General features: G+C 41.1%; 1 protein-coding gene and 1 long non-coding RNA gene across 3 annotated transcripts in view; both read right to left on the bottom strand.

The window, feature by feature from the left end:
- Positions 1-23,226, bottom strand: part of LOC124128980 (protein kibra-like) — a 250,613-nt gene that overhangs the window by 40,884 nt on the left and 186,503 nt on the right. The window lies entirely within an intron of this gene.
- LOC125376073 overlaps positions 1-23,226 on the bottom strand; it is an 81,037-nt gene that overhangs the window by 8,135 nt on the left and 49,676 nt on the right. For both annotated transcript variants that reach the window (XR_007218976.1, XR_007218975.1), the window contains exon 2: positions 138-281. This is a non-coding gene — a long non-coding RNA (uncharacterized LOC125376073). The remainder of the gene's footprint in view (positions 1-137; positions 282-23,226) is intronic.

Below are 23,226 nucleotides of genomic sequence, written 5' to 3'. Positions count from 1 at the left end.
TTTGTATGACGCGGCTGGGGATCGAACTCCGGACCTTCCGCTCTCCTGGCAGATGCTCTACCACAAGACCATGGAGTCGGTCGGAAAAAGAGGCCCAAGCGGTTACTGAGGTGACAAAACATCAAGAGTTATCTTACCTTGTCAGTGTCTCCACGCCTCTCTCCTTGTACTGCATTTCCGCCCGAATCTGCTCCAGTTCATTTTTGAGTCGAGCCACACTTTTCCGCGCCAGAGGAGGTCCGGGTCATACTTCGTACTGCCTACACTGGAGTTGGAGTTCACTGAAAGAAGATGTCAAGGCAATGTGAAGGAACTGTTTGGTCAGCGACACTCCTCTTTATCACATAAAGGCTTGTGTTGTTGATGCAATAAACCAATCTGATTAACTGTATCATGATCCAATAAATATGCAAATGAGGTTGCCTGGCAGGAACTACTTTCAAGCTCCATACATCAAAGTGATGCCCACATTCGTAATAAACTATTGACTAATATTCCCAAATGCTTAGACAGGCATTTCCCATAAGTCATCATAACACGGCAACAAACATGGCTGCAAGTTTTTTTGGCACAATTTGACAAAATGGGATGATCACTCAAAAATTGTATTCATGCACGATTTCAAAAGCTACTTTATTGAGTGAAATTACGTCTTAAACATTTATTATTTTAAGAAAGACATATGACAAAAAGATATGACCCTCGTATGTATGGCTCAGGTAATACATATTTTATTCCTAATATATATTTACGACACAGAAATAGACTCGACTTTTAATCTCTATTTATCACAACAGCCTTTTTTTCAAGTCTTGGCCAGTGAAGATGTGAGCATTCATCCACAAGTGAGTGAGTGACTGAGCATGGTTTTCTGCCACTTTAAGCAATATTCCAGCAATATCACGGCAGGGGAACACCTGAAATGGGCTTCATACATTTGACCAATGTAGGGAATCGAACCCGGCCTTCAGCATGACGAGAACGCTTTAATCACTAGGCTACCCCACCGTCCCTCCATCCATCAGGTCATGGCACGGACTGAAAAGTATTCAATTTCAAGTGTGCCATGGGGAACTTATCCGCATGTGCAGTTGTTTTCACTACCAGCATAGAAAAAAGGTTTAAGAACATAAATCATTTCCAAACCAACAGACATGAATAAATATTTTATTTGACTTGGTCGCATTATCTTATAACATAATTTAGTCTTCAGCAACCCATGCTTGCTGTAAAAGGCGACTATGCTTGTTGTAATGAAATTGGGTGGATAGGCTCGCTGACATGGTTGATGCATGTCATCGATTCCAACTGCGTGGACTGATGCTCATGATATCAATCACTGGATTGTCTGATCCAGACTCGATTATTTACAGACCGCCTTCATATAGCTGGAATATTGCTGAGTATTGCCAACCAACATAACATAATTTACAAGAACATCTTGACTAAGTCACTATAACTCGCGAACAAGAACATACTTCCCAGGCCATTAATCTCCACTACAAGCTAAGTCTATTCTCAACAGACTTTCCATTGTTACACCAGACTGCCATTTAAGCAGGTAAGAGTTCTTAGTAGCAATTGAAGCTCGATTACCTGGCACTCCCGTCTAAATGGGCTACTTTACGATACACTGGTCAAGAATGTAGCCCTTATCTGCCAGGAGAGAAACTGTTTTGTTTCACATGTTCCACCTCACAAGAAGATACCCTAATACCTAGACCAGTGCAAGTCATCAGTGTCTGGTAGTACTTGTGGTCTTTACAGACATAATCATACTGTACAGTGGGGTCTGTTTGCATGAGGAGGAACCACTGTGGTGAAGTGAGGGGATGGACGGGAGGGGAGGGGAAGGGGTCAGAAGATTAAAGGAGAGAGGGAAGGAGTCATTGCGGGGAGGGAATAATGAGGAGGGGAGAGGAGAGAAGAAGGGAGTCAGAGGATTGGAGCAGAGAGGGAGAGGAGAGAGCGTCAGAAGAAGGGAGGGGAATCAAAGAGAAACAGACCATCAGAGGCAAGGGAGGGGAGTGGGGCTTCAGGGAGTAAGAGGGAATCGGAAGGGGGACGAGGGACGAGGGAGTAGGAAGAGGAAGTCGGAGGTGGGGAGAGGAGAGAGCGTCAGAAGAAGGGAGGGGAAAGTGGAATCAAAGAGAAAAAGGGCATCAGAGGCAAGGGGAGGGGAGTGGGGCTTCAGGGAGTAAGAGGGAATCTGAAGGGGGATGAGGGACGAGGGACGAGGGAGTAGGAATCTGAAGGGGGGCGAGGGACGAGGGAGTAGGAATCGGAAGAGGGACGAGGGACAAGGGACGAGGGAGTATGAAGAGGAAGTCGGACGTGGGGAGAGGAAGAGGGAGTAGGAATCAGAAGGGGGACGAGGGACGAGGGACGAGGGAGTAGGGAGAAGAAGTTGGACGTGGGGAGGGGAAGAGGGAGTCGGAGGAAGAGGTGGTAGGAGGGGAGGGAGTCGTAGGAAGTGGGTAAACAAGTGTATTTGCATGCCACTGTCAACAACCTCCAAGTAATAGTGCAGCAGGATGTAAATCAAGAGTGGGGCAGGAGACCAGTTGTTGTTAGCAGGAGTCCTGAATCGTCCCAGTCACATATTGAGCCCACCCGATCCCCATGTCGGTCCACTCTTACAGCCACCACCGGGACCAGTCAGTGTTTGTGTATAACCCAGGAAACGGTGAACTCTCCCCAGTCCTTGCTGACTGACGTGTTTGTACAGACCAGGGCAGATAGTACATTCTAGCACTGCTTCATGGTATGTGTGTTGTAGTCGCCACATCCTACCCTGGCCCGCTCTCTCAGACCTCCCACTCACAAAGTCACATCAGCCACCATGACAAATACCACACTCCTCCTCCAAACGCATGGAAATGACTTTCAACATAATGATCTTACTAAACAAAAAAACCTGCAAAAATAACTTCCTGTTTTGAAGTCTGAATATTTGTATCATAGTCCAAATCATAACATAAAACGCTCGAGTCAAGATTCCTCACCAAGCTTATGTATGCAATTCACAAATTAAGCATCACTGATCACCACCACTAAAAGCTAATAGGCTGGAGCTCAACATAACATACTTCTTTAAAAAAAACTAAAACCCCAACACATGCTTAGCTATCCTACTTCAGACTCAGAAGATACTGTTAAAACGCTTGTTATTCATCACTTGAACATAATAATCCTTCCTATTTCAGGATTCCGCCATCTATATTCCACACAGTACTTAAGAGCAATTTTCGTAGAAAGCGTTCAACTTAACATTTCAAAGCCTGCCGAGCAATTGAGAAATCGGAAGAGGCTTGTCGCGATTATGTGGAATGTATGCAATTAAGCAGGCATTGTAGTGTCAGTATCCTGCTTGGCTGTCCTGAAGGACTAGACCCTCTTAGATAGGTCAGCTAGCACCAACACCAACAGCCTTGTGCAAAGATGGGACCAAGTGTGGATCTCATTTCAGTCCTATTATGCAAAATTACATGAATTATAAAAAGATAGCATCGGTAAATACAATTTACATTTTTATTTCTTCAGATGAGTGAAAATATCATCAAACTTGTAACAAAATCTCAATATCAAGCTGATTTATTGTTTTGTATAATTCTTCTACTATGTCCCATTGTCAAATACAAATGAATACACTTAATCTGGTTAATTCTTTGATTCAAAGATTACCAATAAAAAACAAAGACATCTTTTAACCCAAAAAATCCCAAATCATTTTTTAGATATATTTTAAATTTCAACCTACAAATAATTATATAACTCAAAACATACAATAAACAATTACTGTAAGAATCTAAATCCCACATCAACGGTGCCATTAACTTGAGTGTATAAATATTTATGTGTTACACTTCAGCCATGTCCAAAAACATTAATTCTTCAGGTAAAATATGTTTGTGTTTGAGTGAAGCATGCGATGTGGCTCTGCCGTTCCGTCATGGTATTTAAGCCTCTAAGACAGTAGTCATTAATTATCCACAGCAGCTCTACTGATATGTGATGCAACACAATGCTAACTGGAGTGGAGCACCACGCAGTGCTACAATAGAGATGGGGAGGTTACCGTTTTCGACGTAATAAGCACCCAGGGCGCTCTCAAATTAAAATAGGGGGCTCTTATTAGAATATTATTTTCGTGAAAAAAACAGAGTTGAAAGATAAATTTTGTGGTTTATGCTGACAGCCTGAATGTTTATGTACGACAGATATATTTTTCTAGAATTTAATTGCCCATAATTAAGGGTGCATATAACACACGAGTGCGTATTGTATGCGAATAAATAAGTCTTGTGAACATTGATCAATCGGAAGGGGTGCTAATTAGGATTGTTCACTAGCCAATATATTAGCAAATACCGCCGTGAGCGCTTATTAGAGTGGGGCGCTTATTACGTCGAATACGGTATACACCATGATGGACTGACACCGGAACATTTTATTTGAATTATGTAAACCTTCACATCTGGACAAACAATTACCTGAGAAATTAGAAAACCTTAAAATATATACATGTTTTATTCACTTTACCTTAACTGGATACTACATGTACCGTGAGATCTTCTACCCCATTCACAGGAAAACCCCTTTCTGACCCCCTCATTCTAGGTATGAAAAAACTTTCCTTATATATATAGCGATGCAAAAAAATCATATTGTCCGCCAGTGAACTTTCAGTGTTTTCTTTTTATTAAAAAAACATTCTCATCCCTGTATACATGGTATTTAATATGTATAAATTATCCAATAGATATACTGTTCATTTAAGAAATTATGTCTCGGTTATGAAAATATTAATGAAAAAAAGGAGGATTTTTTATGAGAAACACATCATATAAAAATGGATTTTTTTAGGAGTAGCCCATCATGGAACTATTTGGAGGACTCATTTGTGGATGGGGGGTGGGGGGGGGTGGGGGGGGGGGGGGGGGGGGGGGCACGGGTGGCCCAGTCGTCTTAGGCGCCGCGATTCGCTGTGCAGAGTTGCGTCCCTTGGGCACGCCAGAAACCTATGATTGTGGGTTCGAATCCCAGTTCGCCCCGATTAAGTTTCTAGGTTTGTCAGCACCATACCCGTGCTCGTGGGTTTCACCGAGGTGGTAAATGTCTGAGACCTGCATCACTTCGGACTTTCTTCCCACATTAAGCTGACACGCCACAATATAACTGTAATGATGTTAAAAGCGGCGTTAAACCCAACTCACTCACTCACTCACTCACTCACTCACTCACTCACTCACTCACTCATTTGTGGATGTGAAAGTTTAGAGCACTATGGAATTCTTTAACTGTATTCATGTTGATTCTACGGCTGAATCGGTCCCCAGTACCCCATGCTTGTAATAAGAGTGTGCCAAGGTGGAGATTTGGCGTTGATGACCTGGAATTATGTGTTGTAACCAAACGAGTGGTGCCCTGTCCACCCTGTGTGATCAATACTGTCCTATTGCTGGCCGTACTCGCCATAATCAGGATGATGCTCAATGATTGTGTATATTTATATATCTGTTATAACTGCATGTGCATGCTTTGATTTGTGTAAGCATTGAGGATGTTCAATGTTTGAATAAATTGAAAACATACCGATAAAAAAATATGAGTCTTTATTAAGATTAAAACTGAACTTTTCTCCATAGCCTTTGAATAATTGTTCTATGTGTGGGAGACCACCTCCGTGGTCTAGAGGATAGAGCATCTTCCTGGAGAGAGGAAGATCCGGGGTTAGATCCCTGGCCGCGTCATACCAGAAGACGTTAAAGATGGTACTTGTTGTTACCCTGCCCAACGCCTGGCATTAAGGGGCTAAAACATGGAGCCAGTATGCCGAGTAGGGTATTCATGTTAAACTGCGGCATGGTATCTCAGTGGGATAGCACTATTAAATCGGCATTAGTCCTGACAAGTACAAGCAGCCACACACACACATATACACAAGAGGTGCATGCTATATAAGTGCAACAATCTAGTGACTCTAAACCTGATTTCACCTCACCTCTATGTTCAGGTATGGACTCGGGTGGCTCTTGCGTCTGAGGTGTCACAATTTGCTGGGCAGAGTTAAGTCCCTTTGGAACACCAGAAACCTGTGATGGGTTCGAATCCTTGTTTGCCTTTATTGTTTTTCTAGTTTTGTCAGCACCAGACCCATGCTTGTGGGTTTCACCCAAGTGGTAAATGTTAGAGACCTGCATCCCTCCGGGTTTTCCTCAAGTTGAGACACCCTGAAATGACTGAAATACTGTCCAAAGCAGTCTTAAACCTAACCCACTCACTCTAGGTATAGGTTGTTATAAGAACTGTTTAAAGATAATTCCCCTGTAAAGATTTTTGGGAGGAACAGTTCTTTCCCACCTCATGCTTGGAGAACTCATCAAGGGATGTGACTTCTCGTCAAATGACGTGACAATGTCTTAATAATTTTATGTCTCTTCAGATGAGTGAAAAAACCCATTTGTAACTAAAGTGGACGTAAAATGCACACACGAACGCCGTACAATCAAAGTTTTCCGTTCCCAGATATCTCTGGAACCCGGTAGGAATAGTATCTATTTTTAATGTGAGTGAATGTTTTGTCATTCCTCGGCGGACCATTTGTTATAATTTTCGAAAAGGTCTATGGGTAAGGGGCGGGTCATTTATTACAGGGATGAGTGAGTGGGTCACAGGGTTGTGATGTACTAATGTGCTGAAAATAATTACCCTCGCCTAATATGTCATATGTTTGGATAACTCCCCGTGTCCTTGTACATTTTTTTCATGACCCTTTTCACGACAAAATGCAAAAGCACTTTTTATTTTATAATCAAATGTCTTTTTTTCATGACCCTCCCCAAATATGTGAATCATTTTTTATGACCCTTCCCTAGAGATTGTCATATATTTTGGTGACCCTCCCCTGATTCCCTGTGACCCATATCTTGTAAAAAATGTTCTGAACTGAACAGAAAGTACGCGCATTTCTGTTTTATTTAAACAATTGTTTAAAACATGTCGTAGTTGGTCTACTTTATGTCATTAGTTGTCGATAGTTAGATCCTGAAATGCATGACATTTGAGAGACAGTTCACCGCAATAATTACGATTAATACAACAATGCGATTAATCATTTCCCAATCTTTTCCAGTGGCAAATTATAGTTCCATTCTTTGAATGTGTTTTTGGAGATATTAAATTGTTGGGGCCCTTATTTGATATATAAAATATTCCACACTCCACAGAGTTTTTAAGGAAATACGGTATTAAGGGCAGAAGCACTTAAGATGTTTTTGACATATTCTTAAACTTGTAATATTGTTTTATTGCTTGTATGAGACAAGAATATTCCAGAAAATTTGTTTTAGTCATAAATGTTTTTAGGTCTAAAAGATCTAGACAGCTTCCACTCTCATCTATAAAATCATTTATGAAGTTAATACTTTGTCCCGAGTAGTGTTATAATTTCCCTTTTTCTTATGTTTGTATTTTGCCAAAGCTGTTCTGATAAGATATTCTTTTCCTCTTTGATGACAAGGGGCACAACTCGTGATCTACGCGATGTGGCGCCAGGGTCAAGCCAAGCAAAGTAGACAAAGTTTCATGAATAAACATTGAATGACGTATGACTTATGCTCCGGGAATGAAACGTGACGGGCGGACCACTTTTCTACCTCCCCTGCAAAACTTTATTTGGGCGGGGCATAATAAAATATACAAATCAAGTAAATGTGTATGCACAATTATGTTCTTTAGTATATTGTAAGAACGCGCGCATTTGTTTTTGCAACAATGTAGTTCAGTTCATATATACTGAACCGCAAAAGAAACGTCACCCCAAGTAACATTGCGTGAAAAGTTGTCATTAAAAAAATAAAGCAGATGACAATAAAACCGATCGCCCAAACGCATCACGGCAACGGCCATGGTAACCCGATGCACGTGAGTTCCCCCATTTCTTGCCCTATAAAAATCCACCCAGATCGGATATTATTCATTCATTATTGAATTGCTATTGTGTTTCACTTTAAAAACATTTGACACATTAATTTCAACCTTGATGATCAGTTTTGCCAAGTTTCATATTTTTAATATCACTCAAAGTATGTTTACAGTGTTTGGATATATAAGGTTTCTCATATATCTATACATGGTGACGTTTCTTTTGCGGTTCAGTATACTAAAAAAGCAAGGATCCTTAGTTTTCAGGCAACCAAATTGCATATAATACAACAATTATTATCCCCTTGTTGTCAACCCAACATCTCTGTATTTGTCGTCATTCACTTGATGCTCAGTTAATGAACTTATTAGAGGTATATTTAGTGGTAATAATTACCTGACAAAAGGTTCCCACTGGGCATGGACTACAGTGGAACGCAAATAGCCTTAAGAGCCACGGCAATGAACTGACTGCACTCGTCAAAAAACAGGTGATGGAGCCGCATGTCATTCTAATACAGGAGACTAAACTCAGTAAAAAAGCCAAATTCACACTACCTGGGTACACCCAATATAGAAAAGACAGAAAAAGACTTATGCCTGGCAACAAGGAAGGAGGACTAATCACCCTTGTCCACGACAGCTGTACCTCCAAAAATATCGAATCAAACGTAGGAAACCTTGAAACCCAAGTAATCTCCCTAAAACTGGCAAATGGCAACGAATTATGCATAGCTAACATATATCACAGGGTTACCCATGAAACGAACATGGAAGAGCTAACAAGACTAGCTCAAATAGTAGGCAAAAATGGGATGATCCTTGGTGACTTTAATGCCCACAGCCCTCTTTGGGAAGACAGGAATGATTCATGCAAATACGGCAAAATGGTAGAGAAATGGGTTGAGGACGACAATCTCATAACTCTGAACAACGGCAGTCACACACGTTATGACCAAGTCCACAACACGTGGAGTTCAATTGATCTCACAATTGCCACCGAAAACCTCGCCTCACATTGCCAATGGCAAGTCCATGACGACACTTGGGGAAGCGATCACCTTCCTATACTCACCTACATAGGTAGCCCACCACAATTAGAGGAACAGCCCAATCCTCAGCCCACATGGGACTATGAAAAGGCTGATTGGCCTAAATTCAGGAAGGAATGTATATCATTCAAGTCCTCAGAAATTGCCTCGGATAGTCCTGATCTTTTTTGCCAAAATCTCACCTCAGCAATTATTGCCGCAGCTGAAAAATCAATTCCCCCCAAAAGACCACAATACTTGCAAAACCCCTGTACCATGGTGGAACAGGGAAATAGCAAAAGCTAGGAGAGCGAGAAAGAAAGCCCTAAATAGGTCAAAAATGGATAAATCAGCCTTCGCCCAAGTCCGAGCAGCCAGGGCAAACATAAGACAACTCATAGACGATTCTAAAAAAGTCATGGCAGACCTTCTGCAAATCCCTTAATGAGAAAACAAATGCTAAAACAGTCTGGAGCAAAATACACGCAGTCAGGGGTAAGCGTAAACCCACAATAATTCCCAAGTAAGCCAACGCCCATACAGTCAAAGAAAAGGCCAACATTCTAGCTGAGCACTTCTCATCTGTCAGCAGCAACACAAATTGCAGCGAAGAATTCAAACAGGAAAAAAATGCTTATGCTTAAGATCTCAGAACGGCCGCAAAGCAAGCATCTGGTATACAATATACCATTTACTGTGACAGAGTTTGATGATGCGATACAACATAGAAAAGGCACAGCACCTGGTCTTGACACAACCAGCTACGAGATATTGAAAAAACCTACCTGATCAAACCAAAGGCTTATTTACTGAGTTGTATAACACGATATAGACCGGCAGCCCAGAGCACTTTGGTCAAACGAACAAGGTACCAATATCCGAACACAGGAACATTTACTGTGTAACCCAACATATTCATATATGGATGTCTGCCGGGGAGCCCCTGCTGCGTGTGGCCCCTGGCCCCCCAAAAGAAGGGGCCATTCAAGGGCTGGATCAAACATTGGAGGTACCACGTGAAAGTAAGTGTAAATGAACTGGTACATCTCACAGAGTACAGAATGGGCCACGCCAGACAAATCTTCCTCTGCAAAAGGCCTGCCAGACACCCCCAAAGAGGGTCCCAAAATTTGGCCTAGGTTAAACATTGGAGGTACCACATGAAATCAACATAAAATGAACTATTTCACTCTACTAAGAATAAAAACCCAAATGCCAGACAAATCGTCTGCTGCATAAGGCCCGCCAGACACCCCCAAATGTTGACCCTTAATGCACTCAGTGGACACTCTGGTAAAATTTGACCAGAGTATACATTCAAAGTACCAGATGAAAGTAAGTTTTGATCAACAGGTACATGTTATTGAGTACAACACGGCCCATACCTGACAACTTGTCCTCTGCATAAGGTCCGCCAGATCCCCCAGAGAGGGTCCCAAAATTTGGGCTGGGTTAAACATTGGAGGTACCACATGAAACCAACATAAAATGAACAATTGCACTCTACTTATTGCACAATACCCATTGCCAGACAAATCATCTTCTGCATAAGGCCCGCCAGACACCCACAAAAAGTTGACCCTTCAGGTATACACGGGTAAAATTGGTCTGGAATATATATATCGATTGTACCACATTAAGGTACGTTTGAATGAACAGGTTCATATCACAGCGTACAGAATGGGCCACACCAGATAAATCTTCCTCTGCATAAGGCTTAAACATTGGAGGTATCACATGGAACCAACATAAAATGAACTATTACACTCTACTTATTACAAAATACTCATTGCCAAACAAATCCTCTTCTGCATAAGGCCCGCTAGACAGACCCTCACCCCACCCCACACAGTTGACCCTCTGTAATCCCAGTGTGCATAATGAAACATTGGACATCAGCTCTGAGAGTCAACAGATGGTCAAATTTATGTTTTGTTCTTAAAGATGGAAGGATTTTATTGAGATTAAAATCACGTATTTATAAAATCAGGTCTCTGAATACTAGTATTGCTATCATAGTTTAGGCCTATCGTTGAAATGTAATAAAAAAGGCATGAATCTGATTCTTATGAATATATATCTGATCAGCTATGAAGTCCCCATGCCTGCTATAGCCTGATAGCTTGGCTATGGATTCCTACAAACCCAAACATGCTTAGGTAGTCCTCAAAGCCTGCTATAAGAATGGTAAATGACAGTCCCTAATACCATTTGGAAATCTTTTGGTGATAATTGTGTTTAAAAACCTATGATCTCCGTTTATTTAGCAAGTTTTATCATCTAAAAAGCTGAATTCCGGCCAAATATTTCCATATTTATCAATTTTACATAGACGTCCTCTCTTCCTTGACGAGATACTATTGCGTCAGAAAAATCAAGTCTTACTAATGCAATGTAAATGATTGGTTGCATAGTTCTCGCTCGATCGTAGGTCTACCTTGTCGCACAAATTTTAAAATGGCTTGAAAGTTCACAAATACGTTCGTACGAGTAAGCTTCAGAAGAGGAGCGCAAATTAATAAGGTAAGGGTTTTAGAAAACGCTCTTTCTTTTTATCGTGGCGAGAAGATTTCTTTCAAAAAGTTCAAGTCAGATCTCCTTTGTGTTGACATTCCTGCAGGTTATGTGTCATCAAGCATTGTTTTGTCCATGCAGCATCCATTGATACAATGAGCTAGTCTAATCTCGATATCTCGATAGGCCTAGCCTTTGATATAAGTCTAATGATACCATTGTATTGGGTTAGACTTGATCTCGTCAACGAAGAAAAGACGTCTATGTAAAATTGATAAATATGGAGATATATTTGGCCTGAATTCAGATTTTTAGATGATAAAACTTGCTAAATAAATGGAGATCATAGGTTATTAAACACAATTATCACCCCGAATTTCCCGATTATCATCCTAAAACATTTCCAAATGGCATTAGGGGCTATCATTATCCATTCAGCAACACTCAACAACAAAAGTGTATAGTGTATTTTTCAAACAAGTAAAGTTTGGTTTTCATTATTGTAGTACATGTATGGAATCAAGTCACAAAAACGCAAATTGCTACAGAAAAGCATACATTCCATGCAAATGTTGACTTTTATGCAAGCCCCATGCATTTCGTGTGCGTTAACGGGATTCCATATGCATTGTTTAGCATCGTGCTGACAACAACCATTCAGAAAAACAACAAAATTACCCAATTATTCAACATTATGAAATGCCACGCTTGTCCGAAAACGAGCGTCTGCGAGCCATTTGTGTGCTTGAAGAAGGATCGAGTCAACGTGATGTTGCAAGACAATTTAACGTCCACAGAAACACCATTTGGTGTTTATGGCAACGTTGGCAACAGACGAATGCAGTCAGAGACCATCCTCGGAGTGGCAGGCCACGCGTAACCAATAATCGACAAGACAACTGGATTCGAACAACACACCTACGAAATCGATTCTATCCAGTAACAGTGACTGCAAGAAGCATCCCTGCCCTTCGACGATTATCTTCACAAACCGTACGTCTCCGCCTCAGATGTGCAGGGATTGTCTTCATTGTGTCATGGAAGAAGATCGGTTCTTGGGCGGCAGCGTTTTGGTATCGGATGGGATTACAGCAAGACAGAGGACCCGTTTGATAGTGGTAGAGGTAAATCTCAATGGACAGCGCTACCGCGACGAGATCATCGGACCTGTTGTTCTACCGTTTTTGAGTCGTCATGGCGCCTTCGACGTCAACCACGTGTTCCACAGACACTCCAGGAACTTCGAAACATGCCCCAGCAGATATGGACAGATATCCCACAGAACTTTGTGCGACGCCTGGTCCATTCCATGAGACGAAGATGTGTTGCTTGCATCGCAACCAGAGGCGGACACACACGCTATTGATTTGTAAATTGACATTTTGGCATGTTCATGTTGTTTTTTTAATGAAATCACGCATTTTCCGAAAACAGTATCACAAATTAAAACCATTTGAACACTTACAGGAGTCTTTTATCTGTTGCAAGCCGAAATTGTTTCAGATTTGGTAAAAACATAACTTTGCATTAAATCTTATTCAATCTCACAGGAACTTTTGTTGTTCAGTATATAAAAATCATGGCACATAGCACCATATGCCTATCTGGCTTGTAGGAATCCATAGCCAAGCTATCAGGCTGTAGCAGGCTTTGATGACTTCATAGCTGATCAGATATATATTCACAAGATTCAGATTCATGCCATTTTCATTACATTTCAACGATAGGCCTAATCTATGATATCAATACTAGTATTCAGCAATGGATGCTGCATGGACAAAACAATGCTTGATGACACATAACCTGCAGGAATGTCAACACAAAGGAGATCTGACTTGAACTTTTTGAAAGAAATCTTCTCGCCACGATAAAAAGAAAGAGCGTTTTCTAAAACCCTTACCTTATTAATTTGCGCTCCTCTTCTGAAGCTTACTCGTACGAACGTATTTGTGAACTTTCAAGCCATTTTAAAATTTGTGCGACAAGGTAGACCTACGATCGAGCGAGAACTATGCAACCAATCATTTACATTGCATTAGTAAGACTTGATTTTTCTGACGCAATAGTATCTCGTCAAGGAAGAGAGGACGTCTATGTAAAATTGATAAATATGGAAATATTTGGCCGGAATTCAGCTTTTTAGATGATAAAACTTGCTAAATAAACGGAGATCATAGGTTTTTAAACACAATTATCACCAAAAGATTTCCAAATGGTATTAGGGACTGTCATTTACCATTCTTATAGCAGGCTTTGAGGACTACCTAAGCATGTTTGGGTTTGTAGGAATCCATAGCCAAGCTATCAGGCTATAGCAGGCATGGGGACTTCATAGCTGATCAGATATATATTCATAAGAATCAGATTCATGCCTTTTTTATTACATTTCAACGATAGGCCTAATCTATGATAGCAATACTAGTATTCAGAGACCTGATTTTATAAATACGTGATTTTAATCTCAATAAAATCCTTCCATCTTTAAGAACAAAACATAAATTTGACCATCTGTTGACTCTCAGAGCTGATGTCTAATGTTTCATTACTCACTGGGATTACAGAGGGTCAACTGTGTGGGGCGGGGTGAGGGTCTGTCTAGCGGGCCTTATGCAGAAGAGGATTTGTTTGGCAATGAGTATTTTGTAATAAGTAGAGTGTAATAGTTCATTTTATGTTGGTTCCATGTGATACCTCCAATGTTTAAGCCTTATGCAGAGGAAGATTTATCTGGTGTGGCCCATTCTGTACGCTGTGATATGAACCTGTTCATTCAAACGTACCTTAATGTGGTACAATCGATATATATTCCAGACCAATTTTACCCGTGTATACCTGAAGGGTCAACTTTTTGTGGGTGTCTGGCGGGCCTCATGCAGAAGATGATTTGTCTGGCAATGGGTATTGTGCAATAAGTAGAGTGCAATTGTTCATTCTATGTTGGTTTCATGTGGTACCTCCAATGTTTAACCCAGCCCAAATTTTGGGACCCTCTCTGGGGGGTCTGGCGGACCTTATGCAGAGGACAAGTTGTCAGGTATGGGCCGTGTTGTACTCAATAACATGTACCTGTTGATCTAAACTTACTTTCATCTGGTACTTCGAATGTATACTCTGGTCAAATTTTACCAGAGTGTCCACTGAGTGCATTAAGGGTAAACATTTGGGGATGTCTGGCGGGCCTTATGCAGCAGACGATTTGTCTGGCAATGGGGTTTTTATTCTTAGTAGAGTGAAATAGTTCATTTTATGTTGATTTCATGTGGTACCTCCAATGTTTAACCTAGGCCAAATTTTGGGACCCTCTTTGGGGGTGTCTGGCAGGCCTTTTGCAGAGGAAGATTTGTCTGGCGTGGCCCATTCTGTACTCTGTGAGATGTACCAGTTCATTTACACTTACTTTCATGTGGTACCTCCAATGTTTGATCCAGCCCTTGAATGGCCCCTTCTTTTGGGGGGCCAGGGGCCACACGCAGCAGGGGCTCCCCGGCAGACATCCATATATGAATATGTTGGGTTACACAGTAAATGTTCCTGTGTTCGGATATTGGTACCTTGTTCGTTTGACCAAAGTGCTCTGGGCTGCCGGTCTATGATCTCACTCACCTCAAACATGTGCAAGGCCATGGAAGCCATGGTTACGAAAAGGCTCATGTATCACCTTGAAACTGGCAACTACATAAAACCTGATTAAAGTGGCTTCAGGAAGGGACACTCGTGTCTAGATCATATTCTAAGACTGGAAAATGAAATAAAAACAGCACAATTAAACAGACAATACCTAGCCGCAGTATTTCTGGACTTCAGCAAAGCCTTCGACATGGTATGGCATGACGGACTCCTCTCAAAACTAGCACAAAATGGAGTAGAAGGGAACATGGTAAACTTCATAGACAGCTTCCTGCAAGACATGTCGCTATCAGTTAAAATAGGGAACAATCGATTTGATCCTATGGCACTGGACAATGGCACGCCACAAGGCAGCATTGTAAGCCCAACCCTGTTTAATATCCTGATCAATGATCTTTTTGACCATGTCAACTCTCCTACCCAAACTTCTAAATTCGCTGATGACAGAGCAATATGGGTAAAGCACAGAGATATTTCACAAATCAGAAAAAAACTCCAGTCAGCCCTGGACGGAGTAGATCAATGGTGCAATAAATGGGGATTCACCCTTTCAAGTGAAAAAACTGATGGAGTTCTATTCAAACGCTGGGGTTAAGATGCTATGATACCCCGTGTCTCAATAAAAGGCAAACCTATCAAATTCGAAAAATCTGCAAAATGTCTTGGGGTGTTCCTTGATCAACACCTCACTTGGCGCAAACATATAGAATATGTCGAAAACAGATGTCAAAAAGACCTGAACGTATTACGGGCAATTTCAGACACATCTTCGGGCACATCGAGGGACACTCAGCTGGACCTCTACACATCTCTTATCAGATCAAAAAATGACTATGGTTGTGAGGCTTTTCATTCAGCATCAAATACTGTCTTGAGGCGCCTAGACAGAATACAATACAAAGCCCTAATGCTGGCCACAGGCGCAGCAACAGGCACCTCACTAGAAGCACTACAATAGAGACAGGAGAACTCCAATTGAAACTAAGAAGAGAGCAGGCAATATTATCGTTCTGGGGACGAACATCAAACCCTTTGGTTAAAAAGATATGGCAAGACAAAAACACTCGAGATGAAGCCCTAGCTCCAAAAAATCTCTCACTAAAGCCATCTGGGATATTAGTACGTGAACTCATTCGAAGTCACAATTGTGATGACATTCAGCCACCATAAAGTCACCACAAAGGGTTACACCCTCCCTGGACTTTAAAAACTCCCAAAGTTGACACTGCTTTAACATCAGAGGTCACTAAAAAAGAAAACCCAACCCTACTACGATCAGTAGCTATCACTAAGATTCAGACTACCTGGGACAGCTGGGCCCATATATACACTGATGGATCAAAGAATCCTATCAACAACAGTGCTGGTTACGGGATCCATATCCTCAGCTCCAACCCCTTAGCACATTCAGTTCGCTTGCCTGATGGTCAGTCAGTATTCATGGCTGAATTGGAGGCAATTCATCATGCACTCAAACTCATACCGGAACTTCCGGAAGCAAAGGCAGTCGTCCTATCAGACTCGCTAAGTGCACATCAGGCCATCAGTGGCAGAAACTCAAACTCCAGGCCAAACACAGTCAACAATATTCTATACGAATATACAAAACTATCGGACCAAGGGCAACAGGTGGAGCTGTGTTGGATCCCCTCTCACATAGATATTCATGGAAATGAAAAAGCAGACTCACTGGCGAAGCTAGCTCTAGACAAAGCGGATATACAGCCTGTTCCCTTTAGTAAACTAGAGATAAAAAGCAAAATCAAAGCCTCCATAGCAGAAAGATGGCAAGCCCAATGGGACGCAAGTAAGATCGGCAGATGGCTATACAAAATTCAACCCAAGGTCTAACAAAAGCCAAACTCATACTCAAATGAAAGGAAAATTGAAATTGCTATCTCACGCCTCAGACTCGATCACAAAAAGCACTATGACAAGGTTTGTTCATCTTGCAATCAGGCTGAACCATTGATCACGTGTTACTAGAATGTCAAGACCATGCCCCAGCCCGGGCTAGGTTAAAACAAGAATTGCAGTTAGATCCGCTATCTGTCAAAGATCTCCTAAAGCCAAGAGATGCAAAAGCGAAGGCCAAACTAACTCTATTTCTGAGAGATGGACAGCTACTCGAACGTATATAAACAGAGCAGCCAAGGATAAAAATGAAATCATATCAATATAAGAAAATAGAAATCATATCAATACAAAAACAGAAATTATGTGAACACCAAACACACAATAGATATGTGTACCCTACTCACACACAGGAGTCCCAAAGAGGGACAGGTCAGCCGAAATTGCCTAGGCAGAAGGCGACCTCTTAAACACTTAATGCAACAACAACTAACATTTCATTCGATATTTTTCGAGGTACAGCTGTCGTGGACAAGGGTGATTAGTCCTCCTCCCTTGTTGCCAGGCATAAGTCTTTTTCTGTCTTTTCTATATTTGGTGTACCCACGTAGTGTGAATTTGGCTTTTTCACTGAGTTTAGTATTTGAATGACATGCGGCTTCATCACCTGTTTTGGACGAGTGCAGTCAGTCTTACTTACTTACTTTGGAGATTTAACGTGCGCTTTCCGACTGATGCGTATTTCGCACACGGGCACGGCCAGGCCATTTAATGTGTTTCCGAAAAGGGGCGAAAGTGGTGTGTGCAACCCAAGAGGGGGCTTTAGGGGTCGCTTATATAGAATTTGGGAATTTTGAGATTTGGAATAGATGCCGATGGGGTTGGGGAGGAGAACTAAGGGAGCTGGGTATGGTGGATGTTTGTTTGTTTATGTGATTTTGATTTGGTAGGTTATTGTGTTTTTAGATGCGTTTTATTAGTTCCGTTTTTATTAAGAATACGCCTAAGGCCTTGAAGTTTTCTAGTTTATTTTGTGGGTTTAGTATTGTTTCTAGAGTGAGAGCCTTGTTTAGATTGAGGGTGGTTTGTAATGCGGTTCGATGTGTTAGGTAGTGTGTGCAGTGGATGAGTGGGTGTTCTGGGGTTTCTGGTTGTTTGCAGTGTGGGCAGTTACCTGTAGTGTGTTTTTTATTTTTTTTAGGTGGTTATTTAGGTTGGTGTGTCTTGTTTGGAGTTTAGTGATTACTCGGTCGATTTTTTTGATGGATGGAGAATTTTTGGTTTGGTAAGTGGTTTGCTGAGCACTTTTTTGATTTGGCTATTTGAGTTTAGATATAGGTTATGCCATTTTTTGTGATTTTTTGCTTGTTTACACTTTTAATTTCTGATTTTGAGATGGGTAAGTTTAAGCTTATTTCTGGGATTTTGAGGGATAGTTTAGCTGCTTTATCGGCGTTTTCATTACCGTATATTCCTACGTGGGCGGGTATCCACAAGAAGGTTTTTTGTTTGCCTGCCTTAGTTAGGTCGTTGGAGCTTTTAAGTATTTGATTTATTAATTTAGGTCGGTTTTGGTATTTTTGTTTTGGAGGGCTTGCAGTCCACTTAGGGAGTCGGTAAGTATTAGGATTTTTTGGTGGTTTTTGCATTCTTGATTATGGAGGGATGAGGCCATGCCCATTAGTTCTGCCGTGAAGATTGATTGGTTGTTTGGGGGTCGGAAGGATTGTGTGGTTTTAGTTGGTTGTGTGGTATGGACTCCGAAACCTGTGTGTTTGGAGGTCGGATCTGAGGATCCGTCCGTGTAAATGTGACACCAATTTGGCCAATTTTCGTGTATGTATGCTAGTGTGGTAGTTTTAGCTATGTTTGGGTCCGTTTGTTTATTTATTTGGCTAGCTAGTGTTGTGTCTATTTTGGGTATTTTAAGTTTAGGGGTGAAGATATTTGATTGTTTGCAGTTTTGTTTAAGATTTTTAATTTGGTGTTCATTTAGGTAGTTTGTTATTCTTTGGGATATTGGGGTAAGTAAGGGGTGTTTACGAGCTAGAGCTTGGTTTTTGGGGCTGATGTTTTGGTTTAATAAGTTTTGGATGAGAGGGTTTGATTGGGACGCGGCCCAGAAATTTAAGCTTAGCTGTTCCCTGCGTAGACTTAGTGGCATTTCTCCTGTTAAGGCCTGAAGTGAGGTGTAGGAGGTGCCATGTTGGGTGCGTGTAATAAGTTTCTGAGCCTGATATTGTATTGAGTCAAGTTTTTTGATATAGAGAGTTGTTTAGGGTGTTGTATATGGCGCAGCCGTAGTCTAGTTTTGATCTAATTAGTGATATGTAGAGAGAGAGGAGGGTATCTTTGGAGGCTCCCCAGTTAGAGCCAGTTAGGCATCTTAGGGTGTTTAGGTCTTTACTGCATTTAGTTGTTAGGTTTTGGATGTGAGCATCCCAGGTGAGATGTTCATCGAAAATAAGTCCTAAGAATTTGGTTTGTTTTTGAAATTTGATTGTTTGATTGTTTAGCTGGAGGATTGTGGAGGCGGGTTTCATGTTTTTATGTTTGAATACTATTCCCCATTTGTCAGCCCATTGTTGTATTTTATTAAGAGATTTTTGGAGTAATTTTTGGACCATTTTCATGGTTTTAGTGCGGATCCAGATGGTGCAGTCAGTTCATTGCCGTGGCTCTTAAGGCCATTTGCGTTCCACTGTAGTAAAAGCAAGTCCATGATTGTTTATAACTGAGCGCTTATTGAGTTTTAGGGCATACCCTGTTTAGGAACTGTTTCTTTGTTCCTTTGTATTTCATTATTTTTGAAGCCAGTTTGAGGATGCAGGTGGCTTTGACACTCATTTTTCTGCTTGTAATTTGGATCAATGCTGTGACAATGAACTCTACAACTTTGTTTGTGTTCTGAGCCTTTTGTTTACCATGAGCTGGTGTTTTCTTTGCCTGACTGATTCGTCTGCTGTGTTCCTCAGTTTGAGGATTAGAAGGCATGGGGTTTAATTGGGGAGCTTGGGTCTTTTTCCCCTTGCGTTTTGCAGTGGCTTCGTGCCTGCGAGCATTGTTCGCTCAGTGCTCACAGATTCCATTGTTTGCTCAGTAGAGAAATTTGTAGTCGCTTGGGTTTTTTCGACCTCAGTGGGTTGAATAGATTTGGACTCAGATTGCCAAGTATTTTATTTATAAGTTTGCCGATGAGCAAGCGTTTAGGACATTTCGGCGCCAAAGAAAAATGACCCTCTTTCCTACAGTTTGTACACCATGTGTTGCAGTTTTCTTTGCAGAAACTCGGGAACAGTTTCTGCACTTGGGTGGCTGGTAACATGATGTTTTTGTATGTCCATAGAGCATACAGTTTGTGCATTGGGTTGGCCTTTTCCTGTATGGCATGGTTTCTATGTCCTTACCACCTAGATTAAGGTGGTCGGGGACTGACTGGCCAAGTAATGTGAGTATAACTACTCGTGTGTTGTTTGTGCCCATTGATTTGATCCTCAATGCCGACAGGATTGTAGGTTGAGTGACTTTCTTTTGGGCTTGACAGACAATTTGATAAAGCTCGTCGTCATTAATTTTTTTGTCTAGATGTACCGCGCATCTGACATTGCTAAGCCACTTTGGGGTATCCCATTTTTGTTTGATCCCGTTTATGCTTTTGGGCATATCAATTGACTTTGTGAGGTTGTCCCCGACAACAACATACCCTCTTCCACACTTATTTATTCGAATAATATTTGTGTGCTTCAGCTCTTTGACAATATCTTGAGCTGTTAGGATCTTATTAAGATCTTGGGAGAAGTATCCAAAGTATCCCTTCATAGGAATTGTCAAGAATATGCACATAGTATTTATTGAGAATGTCAGTCTTTATGAGGAAGCCGACTCCTCCGGAACCTCTATTTGCATTCTTATGAAGATTAGTTCGGTTATGACCAAACCATGAAAAGCCGTCAATATTTAAACTGTCATCACCTGTGAGATGAGTTTCAGCAATACCCAATATATCATATTCAAGAAAATTAATACAGGCTTCTCGTAAGACATGATTATCAGTTAGTTCATCTTTACACCAACCGTTAGTATTCCAAAACCCACACAGGGCCTAAAACCGAGTGGATTGTTGATATGGTTGTCGCTGATCCCTTGAACCTTGACCTTTGTCCTCACGACGCACTCGATCTTGATTGGCCAATCTCGTTGAGTCACGTGGAGTGTGTTTATCAGCAAACCCACGTGCTTCGTTGTTATGCCGATCGGGGGCGGTCGGGTAGCCTAGTGGTTCAAGCGTTCGCTTGTCACGCCGAAGACCCGGGTTCGATTTCCGACATGGGTACATTGTGTGAAGCCCATTTATGGTGTCCCCCGCCGTGATATTGCTGGAATATTGCTAAAAGCGGCGTAAAACCATACTCACTCACTCACTTGTGCCGATCGTGGGTCCTGAAACTGTGGTCTCTGCGCTGTCGTTGATGTTCTCTGTCGTGTTGGTCGCTGGGTCTGGGCGTTCTCTCCCTGCCCACTCGCTGTATCCTGCTCCCGGATACCTTCAGACACCCGCCTCCAAGTGTGACTGCAATCACCTTCATATTCGACTCGAAGATCCTTTGTTGTAGGGGCTTATCACTTGGTATATACACTGTCTTGAAATGATTGCTATTTTTTTACTTTTTGTTAACTAGAATCTCTCTCTTGTCTTCATGAGATCTACATTTGGCAATAATCACACCAGGGTATCTTCTTTCCGCACTCTCTACTTTAATGTCCAATTTCAGACTATCTTTGATAAGTCCAATCACTTTAGTTGTCACATTTTCATTTGCTGATTCTGGCACATTTCTCAACACAATGTTTAGGTGAATTGCTTGTGTACCGGCTACTTCGGCGTACGTTCTGGCCCCGGGATCATGAAAGTGGTCTTAGCTCCAATTTTGCTAAGCACGAATTTTGTCTTAAGTTTTTAAGATTTTGCTTAGCTAAGATTCGGTCTAAGACTGGATCTTTAAACGGTCTCAGCAAAATCTTAGCTAAGTCTAAGACTAAGACCGTCGTCATAGGGACACGCGCACGTAATATCGCACTACAGTAATCATTGGATGCCGAGGTTATTTTTCTGACGCACATTTTCCTAAGATCGGAAAAGTGAAGGTTGTGCGAGAATTGCGCTGACTCGGCACTGGATCTACCCCCGGCAATAAAATTACGCACATATGTAGAAAATTAAATTTCCTATCTGTTGGTGTACATTTAACTGTAAATATTAAACCGGTTTGAAAAACAGACGCTGCTATGTTTTGTCCGAGCATTTATTCTGCGTCGAAAAACAGGAAATATCTCCGCATTTAAGCGTACACCGATAAAAGTACTGTGCGACATTTTTTTTCATTCAGCAGCTTTACCGAAACTTTGAGCAAACAAGATACTTCCTAATATTTGAACGACATAAATATATATCAAATGGAGTTATAAGAGTATGTATAACGACATATATTCACTGGAAAAAATAGCCTGCCGTAAATGACGAAAACTGATTTACCTCTATGACGTCAAAAGGCGACAGAGAAGTAACAGACATTCAAAGGAAAGGGGGCATAACTCCGCTAATTTTTCGTTCATGGAATGGAAAAAGTCCATGTGTAAAACGAAATTTGACGCTTTTTCGACACAACATAAAAAGACTGCGTTTACCATGCAAATAATGTCTTGAATAGATAAACAATTCGATAATGTACAGCGTATCTTAATTGGACAAGACACGCACTTGTTGGGCATCAATTTTACGTTATGAAGTACTATAAAGATTATTTCAAAACAAACAAAATTATTATTCAATACTGGACATTTATTTGTTCATTATCATGTAATTATTTCTCACCATCTTGTCTCAAAATTATACCATAAAAGATGCGAAGAAAGCTCTCTTGGTACAGAATTACCAGGATAATCGTATAAGGATAATCGTCCACCAACGGGGTACATGGCACGGGTTATATTTTAAAACTTTTTACAATTCTTGGAGAAATATAGTAAACAGTTTAATATCCTGTGGTCACAATTTTGATAAAGGATGAACCCATTGATTACATAATGCAAAAGTAGAGGAATAATTCAAAAGTCGTTTGTGACTAACGCGCACCTTGCGAATCGTTAGATATCACTGTTCTGTATATCAAACGGCATAAACAAATTCCAAGACAAAGACAATTCTTCTAGAAATGTGTGGATATATTTTAACGAAAAATAATATCAATTTTCTTTAAGTTATATCTTCAGTTTA

This window comes from Haliotis rufescens, unplaced genomic scaffold (assembly GCF_023055435.1).
Source record: "Haliotis rufescens isolate VD_foot unplaced genomic scaffold, xgHalRufe1.0.p SCAF_7, whole genome shotgun sequence".
Classification (NCBI taxonomy): domain Eukaryota; kingdom Metazoa; phylum Mollusca; class Gastropoda; order Lepetellida; family Haliotidae; genus Haliotis; species Haliotis rufescens.
Note: the sequence above shows the minus strand (reverse complement) of the source record. Positions and strands in the feature narration are given on the sequence as shown.